The sequence below is a fragment of the Rhamphochromis longiceps genome, linkage group LG23 (genome assembly GCF_057381845.1).
Source record: "Rhamphochromis longiceps isolate RC_006_pf linkage group LG23, R_longiceps_female_GT1.1, whole genome shotgun sequence".
Classification (NCBI taxonomy): Eukaryota; Metazoa; Chordata; class Actinopteri; order Cichliformes; family Cichlidae; genus Rhamphochromis; species Rhamphochromis longiceps.
In genome coordinates, this window is record NC_140578.1 from 41,806,730 (window position 1) to 41,821,945 (window position 15,216).

A 15,216-nucleotide genomic window follows, 5' to 3' on the forward strand; every position below is an offset into this window, starting at 1 on the left:
TGCACAGTTACCAGCTGTCAGCTACTTAGAAAAAGGATCCTGGTGTTATTTGTCTCTCAGAAAGAGTTCATAACTTCCCTTCAACTCATTCATGTCACCTAAAAGGTAAACCTGTTTCTCCATCACTGTTCTGCTCTGATGATTCAGTAAGGACATCTCCTGGTTTCATCTTCATGTTTCCCTCTCACCACATATCCAAACCGATATCATGACCAGCAGCTTTACAGCTGTGGCTCCAGCAAACATCAACTGATACTAGAAATTAATATTAAATAAATTCTAACAACAGCTGATCAAGCTTAAACGTGCTGCTGTTGTTTAGCGCGACATCCGCTGGTTTCCTGTTTCTGGCGCAAAGTGGGCAATAAATAAACAAGAGAGACGATCAGCTGATCATTGATCAGTTTCATGATTAAAGTAGCAACAGAAGAGGGAGGGGGGGGGGATAAGAGAAGAGGCAGCTGTGCAGCGTATAGACAGAATAACTCCATCTTTGTGTCTTTTCCCATTCTAGCTAAAGTTCGGGACAAACTGCGTCTCTTCTCAGCTCAATACGAAACCCGTAATATTTTCTCTGAATGAGGGACCATTCCACTTTTTAAGGAGCCGTTGGCAACTCTACTAACTAACCTTATGAATAAAATAAAGTTCACTATCAGTAACATAATAGCAACCGAACAGCTGTATAGAAACTCCGTCATGCTAGCTCACGCAGTACGAGTTATTGTAACTGACTGTAAAAAGTCAGCACAACGAAAATAAACTCCACCTAAACTTGGTTTATATCTGACCCAGATAGACTGCAGGTCATAACTTCTTACCTCAAGTTCAGTTCACCTGATACTCGAACCGGCGGCTGCCTCGGGTCTCTGCTCCTCCTGCCTCCCCTTCCCTCATCCATCTGTTGCCCCTGTGGAAGCTCCCCCATAGCCACCACCAAACAACTGAGTTATTTTTACACATCGGCCAGCATCTGGCCAATCCACCACCTCTCATTGTTCATGCCATTACAAAAAAAATAAAAAAAATAAGTCATCAGCCCACTGTGCAAATGTCCGATGGCTAGTCCAGCTATGTTAACTTGTTAATCTTTCGCTGAAAAAATGTTTTCTGTGGTGCCGTCTTTCGTGCTTGGCTCTCCTACCTTTGCTAACATGATGCTCATAGTGCAGGAGCCAGTGCTGCATTCACTTACCCTCGGACATCTGAGCTTCACTGTGAAGCCATAATCGTACATTTGATATTTCATTAAATTTTATTGTTTTAGCTTCGGGGTGGCACCTGGGGTGGCCAGTCTGGTTGGGGGGGTGGCCTGTGCCCCCCAAGGCCACCCCGCTGGACACGCCACTGTCACTCTGTATTGTGAATTATGTTCTCATGGTTGGTCTTTTGTTACTCCCTCGAGTCTAGTTTCTTGTGTTCCAAGCTTAGTATTTCCCTGTGTGTATTTTGGTTCTTAGAGTCCTCTGCCTTATGGTTTATGTCTGTATTTCTTAGGTGCTGTCTCCACCGTGTCAAGTGGAGACAGCACCTATGTGTTATACTTCCTGTTTTACTTTGAAGGTCCGTGTCTTATGTGAATGTGTCCTGCTTTGCTTCCTTGTCTCATCAGTTCTGATTTCTCCCAGCTGTGCCCTCCTTCTGTGTCTCATCCCCCTCGTTACTTCCCAGTGTATTTAAACCCCGTGTTTCTCTGAGTCAGTGTCGTGTTGTCCCTCAAGCGGTGTTTTTCCTCGTGTGCCTCTCTGTAAAGTGTGAGTTTATATTTTCTTAGTTTAGTATGCTTTTCTAGTGATGGGCAGATGAAGCTTCATGAAGCACTGAAGCTTTTCATCCAATTGGTTCACCCCAGCACAAAGCTTCTTGAAGCTTCATTTGCTCTAGCAGGACACCTACTGGACGTAAAAATATTAGTTGGCATGAATTTGAAGAGTGTGGCCTTTTGCACACAGCCTGTAAATGTCAACAACAAAAGGAGTGTGTAAAACATGTATATTGTAGTGATGGCAGTATACTGTGTATATTTATACTGGCAGTATGGAAAATGATTATTTGGAAATGCTTAAAATGGAAATGATCATTTACTGTGAGGTGAGGTGTGGTTAGGTGTGGACAGTGGTTGTGCTCTTTAATGTTGAGGTATGGACAGCTACACACTGAGGCCTCAGTCCTGCCCATATTTTATTCAGTAAAAACTAAATATTCACTGCTTTTATAACCTTTAGTGGGGAGAACATAGCTAGGATTTAATGATTTAACAAATCTTTTGAATCCTTTCCTCCACAATGCTAAATGGCTGGGAGTCCTCAATCACCATGCTAACCAGGTCTTCATCTATTTGAGATTGTTCTCCTGAGGAAAGACAATAAAGACAAAGCACAAATATAAATATCACACACGTAACTTATTACAGTTGTATAATATTGTTATATCATTTAGTAACATTACTGCATGCTATATTATCATGGCATTTGATAGCTCACCTGGTCTTGCTCCACAATCGCTGTTCCCCTTATTCTCATGCAAAGCTCTGTAGTGCCTAAGCATGGATGAGGTGTTGTTGTTATATCCCAGCTCCCTGGCACATAGCAAACACTTCACCTTGTACAAAAGTAAAGCCGTGTAACATAAATTGTATTGCACCATCAGTGTTATGAAAATACATCTTCTGTAGAAATTTACATACCTTGTTGGGAGGAATAAAATCAAAATGTTCCCACACAGGGGAGGACATCCTCCTCTTCTTAGCTGCCTCCATTCTCTCCTGACTTTCTCTCCTCACTCTCATAAACCTCCAAACTGTCTCCAAACTCTCACTAACCGCAACTCTCCATCAAACACCCACATTTTGATTGAAGTCTGAGGGGTTTGTATCGCTGTCATAGCTCGCGGCAAAGTTCGAACCGCTTTATGAACCAGTCACGTGGTACAGCCGGGCAGCGAGGCTTCGGACGTCATCATTTTCAGCTCCTCCCATAAATGAAGCAAGCCTCGATACGCGCGTCGCGGAAACGCCCCCTCAATTACTCGACACACGCTTCGAAGCCTCGATACAGAACTATGCTTTTCCCCTGTCAGCAAATAAAGCTGAGTTTTTTGAGTTCATCCCTCGAGTCTGCCTGCATCTTGGGTCCAACTCCTGCCTGCCACACAGTGATTCATGACAACTGCATGTGTCTGCAACTCTCTACCACCAACTGAGAGAGGAAAGCATGCTGCCCTTTACCAAATGTAGCGTGTAACTGAAAATATCGTCAACCCTAAACTACAGACTGGTTGTTTAGGGTTGACGATTGGTTGATTCCACCCTGGAAACATTTTGTAGAACCTTTAAATGTGTGTTTTAAACCCAACAATGTGTACATTAAATCAGATTTATTAAAAATAAAGTATTTTACCATATTGTATTATTGCAACTTAAAACCATGAAATTACCTTAAACTGCATAACTGCTGCTGACAGCAGCCACAGAATGCAATGTGAACACTGTCTCCAGATGGAAACCAGAGGAGTGATGTTGGTGTGGTCTTTGTAGCGAACCCCCCCGAATGAAGGATGACACTTTACTGATGACGTTTTGAAGGTTTAATGGCAGTAAACCATCAATCTCACCATAAGAGCTGGGGATGTATACATAGAAACAGCGTGTAAGCAAAATAATCCACACTCTTACAATCGTAAACCTTATAACATGAAGTTCGTTTCAACGTAACATTTAACAAATGTAGCGACTGTCACAAAAACATCTAAACGTCTCCTTATTTACATCATAACCATACCTTGTGCCTCTATCAAGGGGGCTGCTAATGACAAAAGAAATCACCATAGGCTCCGTTAAGCCATCACTTTTCTAAACTCCCACGACTGCTGCTGAAAACTGCGCCAAAAACAGTTTTACAGGAAATTGTCCCATCAAAATAAAAGCTTCTACACACGGACAGGAAGTTGGTAGTAGAAAACAGGAATGAGTGCCAAAATAAGGTGCAAGGAAAGGCATTCAGGGTTATTTACACTCCCACCAAAATTACGAATAATTGGTTTACATAAGAACCAAAATGAATCATTTTCCCAAACAAAATAACCCATGTAGGAGTTACCTTAGGAACTTTCTAACAACAATACAAGTTTTTGTACTGGACGCTCAACAACTGATAGTTTAGAAGAGCGTTGACCTTTATTATTGAGTCTCTTTTCTCCAAGTGAGATCTTTACCCTTCGCACAAGTCCATCTTTTTCACTGACAGTCTCTACAACTCTTGCAAGTCTCCATTCCCCTCTGGGTGCCAGTTCATCCATTTCCAACACAACATCACCTATTTTTAGATTCCTCTTTGGTGAGTGCCACTTTTGCCTTGAAATGATGTTGTGAATGTATTCTCGTCTCCAGCGGCTCCAGAACTGCTCTGCAAGGAACTGCACGCGGCGCCACCTCTTCTTGCTGTACAGGTCCTCATTTGAAAAGGCACCAGGTGGGGGCAACGGTGCATTGGATTTCATGTGCAGCAGATGATTGAGCGTGAGCGGTTCTAGGCTGTTGGGGCTGTTCAAGTTATCTATAGTCAGAGGTCTGCTATTGACTATAGCCATGGCTTCATAGAATAACGTCCGTAATGAAGCATCATTGAGTCTGTCATGAGCCAGTGACAGAGTGGTATTCAGCACACTTCTGACAGTCTTTATCTGACATTCCCACACTCCCCCTGTATGACTAGCATGGGGTGCGTTCATCACAAAGTCACATTGTTTTTCAGTCAAGTATGTATTTAGTGTCTGAGTGTCTAGCTAATTTAAAGCTGCTTTAACCCTTTACAGCCGATCGGAGCGGGCACGCTCTGTTTTGCGTAACTATTTTTAAATCCCAGTAGCTCTGCAACCACGTAAGCTAGCGCAATCATTTTTTTTGCATATGAAACCGGAGGAGTTGTACTTACATCTTATGCCATCAGCTTGTCCTAGGTCACGGTTTCCTTCCACATATAGCTTTGCAAAAACTGCATAAAAATCACTTGCAGCAACAAAAACATAATATTCCAGAAACACGCTTCGCCGATCCGATCAGCTGTTTGTAACACTTCCTACGTCCATCAGGCGAACTATCACATGACCGCATGACCTGCCCGAAACCGGAAGTGACGTCATTTTGCGGAAATGTAGTTTTTTACGATCGGGGCCTTATGAGCCTATACTTGTGTTTTAAAAAGTTATGTTTGAGTTTATGACTTTCTGTGTCGTTTCTGGGATGCTTAGGACTCATATTGCACTGCTGGAAATAGTTTATTTTGATGCATATGCTGTTATTTTGCAAATTTGCACTATAATATTTATTTTCGTTTTTCCTGCAGTATATAAAAATTGGTGTATTTCAAAAATAAAACTATGAAGACACTCAAAATAAATTTCCTGTGGTGGGAAACTAGTTTGTGCAACTTTTTTGTATTTACAGTTTTGGGGGATGAGCCTCTTAAATTTCTCTAACTAGAAATGTATGTTAAAAAAACAAAAACGATTTTCAATTTTTTTGTAGTTTATTGCACTTTTTTGCAATTTATGTAATTACTATGCACCTAATGCAGACATATTATTAAAGTTTGGGCTATAATGGTTGTATTGATGTATAGCAACTTGAAATGCTCCCAAAAATGGCTCCACAGCATGTAAAAATATAATATAAGCTCTGGCGGACTTGGTTCTATGGTAGGTCTTAAAGGGTTAAACTCATTCTGAGCACCAACAAAGTTCGTTCCCTGGTCACATTGGATGTGTCGAACTTCACCTCTGATTGAAACGAAACATCTTAATGCATTAATAAATGCATCAGTAGACAAGTCCTCTAAGAACTCGATGTGAATGGCACGAGAACAAAAGCAAGTAAGTAGGAGTCCATACCGTTTGTGTTGTTTTCTTCCCTCTGTTGTCACGAATGGACCAAAACAGTCCATGCCGCAGTGTGTGAAGGGAGGAGAGGGCTCTAAGCGATGTGGAGGTAGGTCACTCATCCTCTGACCCTCTGGAGCTTTGCGGAGTCTGCGGCAGATCACACATTGTCGGATGAATGAGGCAACTGTTTTACTCATTCCAGGAATCCAGTAGCCACTGGATCTGATTTCATTTATGGTGAATCCCTTTCCTTGGTGTTTTACTTTGTCATGACAGTGAGATATTATGAGTTTGGCTGCACAATGTTCTTTTGGGATCACGATCGGGTGTTTGAAGGTGTCACTCGTTGCATGCTGGAGTCTCCCTCCCACCTTGAGGAGACCATCTGTATCCATGAAAATGTCCAATTTAAACAGTTTGTTATGATGTGGGAGCTGTTCTCCTTTCTTCAGCTGTTTTATTTCCTGTTCATACGCTTGACTTTGTACATGTCGAATGATCACAAGTTCAGCATTTTTCTGCTCACTCACTGTAGCTGATGCATTTGACTTGATGTGTCTAGCCCTTCTTATGAGACGTGCTACAGCCTTAATTGCTTTGGACCAGGAGGAGAACTTACTTAGACATTCAGCAAGACTTACAGTGTCTGTGACTTTGGTTAACATTGTCTGTACTTTTCTGACTTCTGGATCTCCTATGGTCAGATCCAGCTCGACAGGTTGTGCTGTGGGCAGTTCATTTTTCCACAAAAAGGAGGGGCCAGTGAACCAGATAGACTTATTTAACTCATTGACAGTTACACCTCTCGAAGCACCGTCAGCTGGATTCAGTTCTGATGGCACGTAAAACCACTGCTGAGGGCTTGTACTTTCCCTGATCCTCTGAACCCTGTTAGCTACAAAGGTGTGGAAACGACGTGCATCATTGTTTATGTAGCCCAGCACCACCTTTGAATCAGTCCAGAAGTACTCCTTTGCACCATAACACAGTTCTTCCCGTAACATGTTGCTGACTGAGACTGAAACTACAGCTGCTGTTAGTTCAAGTCTGGGGATTGTGGTCAGTTTAGTTGGAGAAACTCGAGCCTTTGCTATTACCAGAGAGCAGTGAACTTCACCTTTAGCGTTCTTTGCCCTCAGATAGCTACATTGTCCATAACCACTTGAGCTTGCATCCGAAAAGTGGTGCAACTCTATTTCTTTAGTTTCACCAAAGTTAGCAGGCAGGTAACAGCGAGGTATGTTTAGCTTGTCTAGATTTACAAAGTCACTTTGCCAACTCACCCACCTTGGCTTGAGTGCATTAGGTATGGGGTCGTCCCACCCGACACCATGCTGACACATTTCTTGCAAGATTTTCTTTCCATTCAGCACATATGGCGCTAAAAATCCAAGTGGGTCGTAGATTGACGCGACAGTGGATAGAATACCTCTGCGTGTGGCTGGCTGGACTTTCAGTGTGTTGTCAAATTTGAAACAGTCCTTTTCAATGCTCCACTGGATGCCTAGTGCTCTTTCTTGAGGCATGTCTTTGAATGTCAAGTCTCTTATGTTAATGTTTACAGCACACTCTGATGCAGGTATACTTAGCAAAACAGTGTGATTGTTAGAAACAAACTTGTGGAGACGCAGGTTACCTTTGTGGCAGATTTCTCTGGCTTCTTGTGCCAACTGCATTGCTTCTTTCACTGTGTTTGTGCTCGTAACTCCATCATCGACATAAAAGTCTTTCTCAATGAACTGTGAACCTGCTGGGTGCGAGTGGCAGTGCTCTTTGGCTAAGTACTTCAGTCCATAATTTGCACAGCCTGGAGATGATGACGCACCAAAAAGGTGTACCTTCATTCTGTATGTTTGAGGTTGTGTGCTTGCATCACCGTTTTTCCACCAGAGGAAACGTAGATAGTCCCGGTCCCTCTCACTGACGTGGAACTGGTGGAACATCTTTTCTGTATCGCACATTAAGGCAATAGGATGTTGCCGGAATCTCAAGAGAATGCCAGTCAGATTGTTTATTAAGTCTGGCCCTTGGAGGAGATGATCATTGAGACTTGTTCCATTGTGTTTGGCTGAACAGTCAAATACGACACGCAGTTTTGTGGGCTTTTTGGGGTGGTAAATCCCATGATGGGGGATGTACCATTGTTCACCTTGTGTTCCTTCGTTGTGTACTTCTTCCACGTCTCCTCTTTCAATTATGTCATTCATGTATGCAACATAATCATTTTTGTAGTTCTCATCCTTGTTCAACCTTCTCCTTAAGTGTTCCAGTCTGATCTCTGCAAGCCTTTTGTTGTCTGGTAAGTTTGGCCTTTGCTTGAATGGAAGAGGCATCTCACAGTATCCTTGTTCATTTTTCTTTATCCCTTCCTTAAGTTTTTCCAGAAAAACGAGATCCTCTTGTGAGACCGTTTTGTCACATGCCTTTGTGTCCTTGAAATCTGATTCAAGAACATTGATCATGTCCATTGGTGTTACAGCAGGCATTTCCTTTACCATGACCCTATGGCACAGACTTGTTTCAGTTTCATTTGACTCTGATGAGCCACCAACAATGCTCCACCCTAGGTCTGTCTGTATGGCAAATGGCTCATTGTCTTTTCCGAGTAGAACCTGTTTTGGAGCTAGAGTTCTGGGACAGTTAAATCCAATGAGTAGTCCAACATCACAACTCAGGAGAGGGGGTATCTGATCAGCGATCTCTGACAGATGGGGCCATTGCCTTGCAGTTTCATTTGTGGGTATGTTGTCATAGTTAAATGGGATGTAGTCCTTTGTGTAGGAGGGTGGAAGGTCAATGTGAACATCTGAATTATAACCTCTCACACGTAACCCCGCTACTCTCTGACTTTTGACTGTCATGTGAACTCCCAGCATCGTGGTTAGTTTTAGCTTAACTGGATGGGATGCTGCTTGTAACTGGTTAGTTATCTCCTCACTGACAAATGTGTTGTCACTTTGTGTGTCTAATAAAGCGTACACAAGCTGCTCTTTAGATGGACTCTGAGTAGTGGAAACCCACACAGGAACAATCATGGAGGTACTACCTGATTGACCCACCTTAGTAACATTCAGAGCTGTGGCTGCCATGGTATCATTTTCTGTGGTTGAAGCGACGTTTGTAGAGCTCTGAGGCCTTTCATTTGCCATGTGACTCTCATTGTGCAAACAGGTGGGGTGTCGTCCTTTGCAAGTGTCACATTTGTGGCGATGACGACAGTCTCTGGCATTGTGGCCCACCTTTAAGCACCCGTAGCACAGTTTATTTTCCTTCACAAATGTCCGTTTGTGGTCTAGTGACTTCTCTGAGAAGCTTGGGCACTTTGACAACTGATGACTTTCATCTTTGCAGAACATGCAGGCCACCTTTAACCTTGTGTCATTTGACTTAGTTTTTTCTCCTTGTACTGTGGCTTGTGTAGTGAAGACTTGAGTCACAGATCTGTTTGGTTTGGTCTCCCTTACGTATCTTTTCTCCAAGAATGAGCTGCATGAATAGAGTGCATATGAAGAAGTCACAGGATTACATGCAATTTCTGCCTCGAGTGCTACAAACTCTGCAAAATCCTTGAAAGAGGGAAAATCTTTGCCTTTCATGAGAGCAACTGTGACTTGACGATTCCAACGCGTTGCAAGCCATTCTGGAATCTTATGCAATAACTTTTGGTTTTCCTCACAGTCACTTAGTATCTCTAAGCCCTTTACATGTGGTGTTGCCTGCAGACAAGTTGTGAGAAAATCAGAAAAGGCCTGTAGACCTTCTGCATCTTTTGAGTGGATTTTAGGCCACTTTGACAGTTTGTCTCTGAATGCCTTTTGAACAACAAATGGCTGACCGTAGCGTTGGTCAAGTCTTTTCCATGCATCTTTGTATGCCTCTTCATCACTGCGGTAGAACGTGCCCTCAAGACACTTAAGAGCAGGACCAGTGATATACCTTTTTAACAAATGCAGTTTTTCAGCTGGAGATATACCTTTGTGGCCCACCAGTGAGATGAAGGAAGCCTTCCATTCGATGTAGGTGATGGGATCTCCGCTGAACACAATGGGCACAGGCACTGGAATTCTGCTTACTGCTATGCTGTCTTGAATAGCTTTAGCCAGCTGCAATACGTCTGTGGGAGGCGATGGAGTGACAATTTGTGAGTGCAGTTGTTGTAGAGGATTATTGACAGGGATGGATGCATATTGTTCCACATATGGGTGATATGAACCTGTAGAGAGCTCTGAGGCTGGTTGTGCAAAGCTTTGGTTGATAACAGACATCCCATTGCTCTGTAACATTAACTGACTGTCCATATCAACTTTAAACTCTTTGTCATAAATCTCTAATTTTGCATGTGCTGCTTGCCTTTCCTTTTCTGCTTGTAAACGCTCTAGTTCAGACCTTTGTGCATCCAATTCCCTCCTGTGTTTCTCTTTCATTTCTCTTATTTTTTGTTTTTGTTTTATTTCCTCTTGTGTGATTTTATACTGAGCTTCTTTTGCAGCTAATTCTGCAACAGCATCAATTCTTTTGGCTGCAATGCTTGCTTCAGATTGGTAACTTGACTGTGATGCAGTACCAAATATGGACTTAGCATGTTCATATGCTAAGAGCTGATGGAGGTGCTGCCTTTCTCTATCTGCATCATACTCGTCTATAGCTGCTAAACGCTCAGATATGATTTTCATAATGTCCTTTGTCACTGATTCACAAGAGTCCATTTTGCGCCTTATGACATGGGATGGTTCATTACGCTCTCTATATTCACTGTATGCTCTTGTCATATCATTTACTGTCCTTTCAATATCATCAGCCATTTCTGCTAACCGTGAATCTGATAAATCAATTTTCAGGTCTTCTCTGTATACTCTGACCTGACTTTTCCAATGTTCATAAATGGTTAGCAGTTTCTTCTCTCTTTTATTCTGTTCATCCCTTTGATATAAGAGCATTTTCTCTGTGGGCGCACTGGGCCGTTCTGACCGCCTTGGGAACGTTTCATTAGCTGTTTCATCAGCTTCGCATGTTAATTCCTTTCGTTGTTCCTTTTCGTTTAACTGACCTCCTTCTATATTTTCCATTTTGAGAGCAATTGCTTGTTACCGGACCGCTGCTGTAGCTTGCTGCTCCGTGCCGTGCCGTTACTGTTCCGATCGCAGGAAGCTCTCTCTCTCGCTGCTCCCGGAGGCAAGCTCTTACTGCTCCCGGAGGTAAGCTCTTACTGCTCCCGGAGGTAAGCTCTTACTGTAGCGAACCCCCCCGAATGAAGGATGACACTTTACTGATGACGTTTTGAAGGTTTAATGGCAGTAAACCATCAATCTCACCATAAGAGCTGGGGATGTATACATAGAAACAGCGTGTAAGCAAAATAATCCACACTCTTACAATCGTAAACCTTATAACATGAAGTTCGTTTCAACGTAACATTTAACAAATGTAGCGACTGTCACAAAAACATCTAAACGTCTCCTTATTTACATCATAACCATACCTTGTGCCTCTATCAAGGGGGCTGCTAATGACAAAAGAAATCACCATAGGCTCCGTTAAGCCATCACTTTTCTAAACTCCCGCGACTGCTGCTGAAAACTGCGCCAAAAACAGTTTTACAGGAAATTGTCCCATCAAAATAAAAGCTTCTACACACGGACAGGAAGTTGGTAGTAGAAAACAGGAATGAGTGCCAAAATAAGGTGCAAGGAAAGGCATTCAGGGTTATTTACAGTCTTTCTCCTCCGTCTTGTGGAGGACAAACAAATTTTGTCATCTTATTGTGACATCTGACTGTTCTCTCATTTTCGTTATACTAGCATTTTAAAATGGTTGTACCAAAAAAAAATGCCAGATGCAGTGGCTGCATTTTTAGTAAACAAGTGAGATATTTACCAACCTGTCTGTGCTGGATTACTTCCTGCATTATTTCTCCTCTGTTGCAATATCTCTGATCACCTCTCCCGGTCACCTCCAGTTTTCCCTGTCGCTGTGTCCCCACACTTGGATCTCTTTTCCTGATATCTAGCTTTAGCGTAAATGCCATAGCATCTTGCCCTAGAACCATAGCTCTGTCTCATGGTCTGTGATAGTGTAAATAATCACAGCATCTTGTTGTATGATAATCTATTTTCACAGAGTGACTTAGTGTTTAGCAGCGCACAGACATAGATGTAACATTGTGTAGATAGATTTAGGAAATAAGTGCTTAAGTTTTTAAAACATGTTTAGTGGCATCTTGTGTCAGTACAGAATGTGACTTCATTGGGTGAGTAGGTGGGTTGGTTGCAGTCAAGACTTACTATAGCTTTAGCTAATTAGCATTAGCATGTTACATATTGGCTAACTAATAGCAGAACCAATAACTCAGGGGAAAATAAAGAAAAACTAATAATCAGTTTAAAGGCGTAATTTTGCCCTGAGATTTATGTTAAAAAGTCAGATTTTTCCTCGTGTGGCCGGATGTACTGAGCGGTGCAATCTGTGATATTTTATGGAATAAATTAATCTCTCTTTTCCTAAGCACACAGGAGTTAGTGCGTGAGGTTGAGAGGTACCGGCTAGATATAGTTGGGCTCTGGAACCAGTCTCCTGGAGAGGGGCTGGACTCTGTCTCAGTCTGGAGTTGCCCCTGGTGAGAGGCGGTGGGCTGGGGTGGGTATTCTAATATCCCCTCGGCTTTCTGCCGGCACGTTGGGGTTCTTCCCGGTGGATGAGAGGGTTTGTTCCCTGCGCCTTAGGGTCGGGAAACGGGTCCTGACTGTCATCTGTGCTGGAAGGTCCTCCACCTGTTGTCCTACTGGGAGACATCAATGCTCATGTGGGTAACGACAGCAAGACCTGGAGGGGCGTGATTAGGAGGAACGGCCTCCCTGAGCTGAACCCGATAGTTTTGCTATTGGACTTCTGTGCAAATCACAGTTTGGCCATAACGAACACCTTGTTCGAACATAAGAGTGTCCATAAGTGCACGTGGCACCAGGACGCTCTAGGCCACAGGTCGATGATGGATTTTGTAATCGTATCACCAGACCTGCGACCATATGTTCTGGATACTCAGGTAAAGAGAGGGGCTGAGCTGTCAACTGATCACCACCTGGTGGTGAGTTGGATCAGGTGGCGGGGGAGGACGCTGGACAGACCCAGTGCACCTAAATGCATAGTGAGGGTGTGCTGGGAATGCCTAGCAGAGGTCCCAGTCCGCGAGATCTTCAACACACACCTCTGGCAGAGCTTCAACAGCATTCCGAGGGAGACTGGGGACATTGAGTCCGAATGGACAATCTCCATTGCCGAAGCTGCTCCATTGAGCTCTGGCCGCAAGGTGGTTGGTGCCTGTCATGGTGGTAATCCCCGAACCAAATGGTGGACACCAGAGGTGAAGGGAGCCACCAAGCTGAAAAAGGAGTCCTATCGGGCTTGGTTAGCCTGTGGGACTTCGGAGGCAGCTGACAGGTATCGACAGGCCAAGCGGAATGTGGCTCGGGCAGTGGCTGAAGCAAAAACTCGAGTTTGGGAGGAGTTCGGAGAGGCCATGGAAAAAGTATAGATCTGGTATAGCGCTGCTGACGTCGACTGAGAAAATTGTCGGGCGGTGGAAGGATTACTTCGAGGACCTCCTTAATCCCACTGACACGTCTTCCGAGGAGGAAGCAGAGTCTTTGGATGAAGGGGATTACCCGCCAATTTCCGGGGGCAAGGTCACTGAGGCAGTTAAACAACTCCTTGGTGGCAGAGCCCCTGGTGTGGATGACATCCGCCCCGAGTTCCTGAAGGCTCTGGACGTTGTAGGGCTGTCCTGGTTGACATGCCTCTACAATGTTGTGTGGAGATCAGGGGCAGTACGCCTGGACTGGCAGACTGGGGTGGTGGTCTCCATCTTTAAGAAGGGGGCTGGAGGGTGTGTTCCAACTACTGGGGATCACACTCCTCAGCCTCCCTGGGAAAGTCTATGCCAGGGTGCTGGAAAGGAGAGTTTGTCTGCTAGTCGAACCTCAGATACAGGTGGAACAATGCGGTTTTCGTTCTGGTCACGGAACACTGGACCAGCTCTTTATCCTCTCGACGATACTTGAGGGTGCATGGGAGTTTGCCCAACCAGTCTACATGTGTTTTGTGGACTTGGAGAAGGCATTCGACCGTGTCCCTCGGGGTGTCCTGTGGGAGGTGCTGCAGGAGTATGGGGTGTGTGGCCCATTGCTACGGGCCATTCGATCCCTATACAGCTGTTGCAAGAGCTTGGTTCACATTGCCGGCAATAAGTCGGACTCGTTCCCAGTGGGTGATGGGCTCCGCCAGCGCTACCCTTTGTCACCGATTCTGTTCATAATTTTTATGGACAGGATTTCTAGGCGCAGCCAAGTGGCGGAGGACTTTAACTTCGGTAGCCTCAGAATCTCATCTTTGCTTTTTGCGGATGATGTGGTTCTGTTGGCTTCATCGGGCGATGGCCTCCAGCTCGCACTGGAACGGTTCGCAGCCAAGTGTGAAGCAGCGGGAATGAGGATCAGCACCTCCAAATCTGAGGCCATGGTTCTCAGCCGGAAAAGGGTGGAGTGCCCACTCCGGGTCGGTGATGAGTTCCTGCCCCAAGTGGAGGAGTTCAAGTATCTCGGGGTCTTGTTCACGAGTGATGGGAGAAGGGAGCGGGAGATTGGACAGACGGATTGGTGCTGCGGCCGCAGTGACGCGGACGCTGTACCGGTCCGTCGTGGTGAAGAGCAGAGATGGGCAGTAACGCGTTACTGTAATCTGATTACTTTTTTCAAGTAACAAGTAAAGTAAGGGATTACTATTGCAAAAACGGTAATTAGATTACCGTTACTTTCCCGTAGGAACGCTGCGTTACTGCGTTACTAAAACCGTGAGTTTTTTGCGAGAATGTCTCATGACAGTGACGTAAGCGAGTGCGACATTCGTGACAACAGCTGTGTGCAGATCAACAATGGATCATATGAGTGCGGGAGAGAGTATGAGCGTGCAGCTTTTAAAGCGTGGAAGTACTGACCTTACTTTGAGTTTGATTCCATAAAAAGTGACAAAAACATTAGTGTCCGTTGTGCGTGGGAAGAAAACTTCTTTTTACAGCGAAAAAAACCTCTAAACTTCCGAGTAAGCACCGAGTGCGCTACGATGTAATGGGAAATTCACAGAGAAACTCTGGGATTCTTCAACTGACCGCGGCACACCTGCACCAGGGTAAACCTCCGCCTACCCAAGTCCTGCTTTACAGGTGAAAATAGAGCAACAGGACCGCTGAGTCTTTGACTTTATTTTCTGCTGTGTTTTACTTGCATCTATTTGAAAGACTGAGTGTAAACACAAAAAAAATTTATTTTATGTGCTGGAATGTGCAGAAAA

General features: G+C 44.2%; 1 long non-coding RNA gene across 1 annotated transcript; it reads right to left on the minus strand.

Annotated features, from left to right (window-relative positions):
• Positions 1-1,845: 1,845 nt before the first annotated feature.
• LOC146642656 (uncharacterized) lies at positions 1,846-2,920 on the minus strand. Its single transcript, XR_014909530.1, has 3 exons — positions 2,687-2,920; positions 2,484-2,601; positions 1,846-2,352 (listed from the first exon to the last, which is right to left on the minus strand). It is a non-coding gene; the product is annotated as an uncharacterized LOC146642656 (long non-coding RNA).
• Between the last annotated feature and the right edge of the window lie 12,296 nt (positions 2,921-15,216).